General features: G+C 44.8%; 1 pseudogene; it reads left to right on the plus strand.

The window, feature by feature from the left end:
- The window catches only part of LOC102846252, a 7,460-nt pseudogene that overhangs the window by 1,530 nt on the left and 3,514 nt on the right, over positions 1–2,416 (plus strand).

Below are 2,416 nucleotides of genomic sequence, written 5' to 3' on the forward strand. Positions count from 1 at the left end.
TGTATGTACACAGTTCCCATATATGTTGGGTGAACACTTGCCTGAACCCAAGACCCTGTGCCCCATTCCAAGAACTGTTAAAAGCTAACATCAGCTTACCCATTGTCAATTCCCACGTTTAAACCCACCAATGAGAAAGTCCTTCACTGTTTGCCTTTAACAAGGCGCATCCAAAACAGGTCAGGCATCTTCAGCTATTTTGGCACCTGACCCTGCCGATGGCTCCACTCACTTATTAAAGAAATAATCCTCTTTCTTTTAAATCCATGTGTTTTGGTGATTATATATATTTATATTCATATTTAGGGGGTGTGTGTGTGTGTGTTATTTTTCTCTTCTGCCATAGTATTAATATAATTCAGTTCTCCCACATGGTCGTTCTTGGTTGTGGGAGGGAATAAAAACCACCCCTGTTTCTCTTTGAGGTAGAAAGCATTCTGAAAATATTTTAAGGTTTTTAAAAAAATTTCCTGACTCTACACAAATGTGTGTCCCTGTGTTCCAGAAAATAGTAAATAATCTGATTAATATTTATCACTAAGCACAGTTTTATGACCCACCCAAGGAGAGAAAAAAGGGACAGTGTTGACCTAGTAGCATCAGCCTTTGCTGAAAATGTATTTCCTGCACCACTAGGTGGTGATGGAGGTAGATATTGTCAGGTGGATTTCCCTTCACTGAAGAAAGTGCCCCACAGTATTCCTCAAATGCGATTCATCAAATAGAATACAGGACAGAGGTAAACCGCTCCATATCCTTTCCAAGCCTGTCATCCTCCTGGAAGCCGACTGCCTGATCTCGCAGACCTCAGCGCTTTGAGAGCTTGAAAACCCCTTCAGTATTGTGAGCTGCCCTGCACTTGAACCTCTGCTTTCCAGACCATGTTTCTGCACGGACCGCTTTCCCTAGTGCACCTATAGTAAACCAATGGAAGTGTCCGTCCTCTTTAGCGTCCCGTGGTCATCACGCGACTGCTGGGGTGTATCTTGTGCTTTCTTCCATGCTGCAGCGGCTTCGATGATGAGTTTCTTTACGTCCTGACGAGAACGAAGCCCTTTTCTTGTTGGAAAGACGAGCCATACACGTATCCCAAACTCGAGGATCTACACACGCAGGAGAAGCACCTGGCAAGTCGTTGTTTCCACACGGAAGGCTTTGTGTCTGACACTTCCAGGTGGAAACCGGAAGTTGGTCCTATTGTGCTCTAGTTTCTGCTCTCTTGGTTTCTGGGCGTGGATTCTGACTTCTCTGCTTATTTCTGGTCACTTTAAAGTGACCCGCAGGCCGCTGTCCTGAATCCCCGCGCGCTCCTCCTCTCCCGCGCGCTCCGTGTCCCTGCCTGTGCCCGGGACTCCCAACCCCCGGGTCTGGGCGGCGGCCGCTCCCCTAAAAACCTCGGGGTCAGCGGCTCCAGGACACGCAGGGCACGTGGTTTATCGGGTGAGATCGCGGGGCTGGAAATGGTGGGTGTCCTCTTTAGCCTGCGTCCTCGGGGAGGCTGTGTGTGCCGGTGGGCAGTGGGAAGGCACTGTGTCCACCCTGCTCGGCCTCCACGCGCTCCGCGATTCGCAGCCCGGTTCCCTTTATACCATTGACAGGATGATTTTGCAGATCCGGGACAGCAGAGGAAATGCTCAAAATCTATTTCCCGGTCCAAAGTCCTTGGGTTTTATAGTTGGGCAAAGAAATTTATAATAATTATGTAATAATGATAATAATAGAATATATTCTATAATAGTATGTAATATATAATTAATATAATATAAATGATACATATAATACACGTGATTATGGAATGTAATATAATATTATGGTACTGTAATATATAGTAAAAATATATAATGCATAATAGAATAATATGTAATAGAATGAATATATGTAAGTTCAATCTTTATACTCAAAACCGTTTACAACATGGGTTCGATGCTTGTCTATTTAACATAGGACTATTACAACTTGAGAATTGTAGAATTTTAAAACATACATAAGTTAGATGAGAATGCATGTGCTGTTGTCTTTGTGGACAAATGAAACACTGTGGCACTGAGGATGGGCGGAGAAGAGCGTGAAGGCAGGGGGCACACATCTCGAACACTGCAGCCCCGAGTTTAGGGTCTCTCCTGCCTTTATTGACAATTCCCAGGAGATAAATCACAGGGTAAGCTCTTTACTAATTAGGTACAGTTTCCTCTGCTGGCATTCTTATGCTTATCTCAGGAATGATGGGTTTATAAACACAGACTGAGGGTAGCAGAGCTGCCACAAGGTCGGCTTCAAGTGCCTGTCTCCTATGATGGGTCTCAGGAGAAATACCACCTAATTCCTTGTGATCTGTCACAAGAGGAATTCCCGCGTGAATCTGTGCCTCCTTCAATTCCTGTTTAAGCATTTGGTTTAACGTTTGGCTTCCCACAAT

Source organism: Elephantulus edwardii, unplaced genomic scaffold (genome assembly GCF_000299155.1).
Source record: "Elephantulus edwardii isolate Elephantulus edwardi_28Jun2011 unplaced genomic scaffold, EleEdw1.0 scaffold00410, whole genome shotgun sequence".
NCBI lineage: Eukaryota > Metazoa > Chordata > Mammalia > Macroscelidea > Macroscelididae > Elephantulus > Elephantulus edwardii.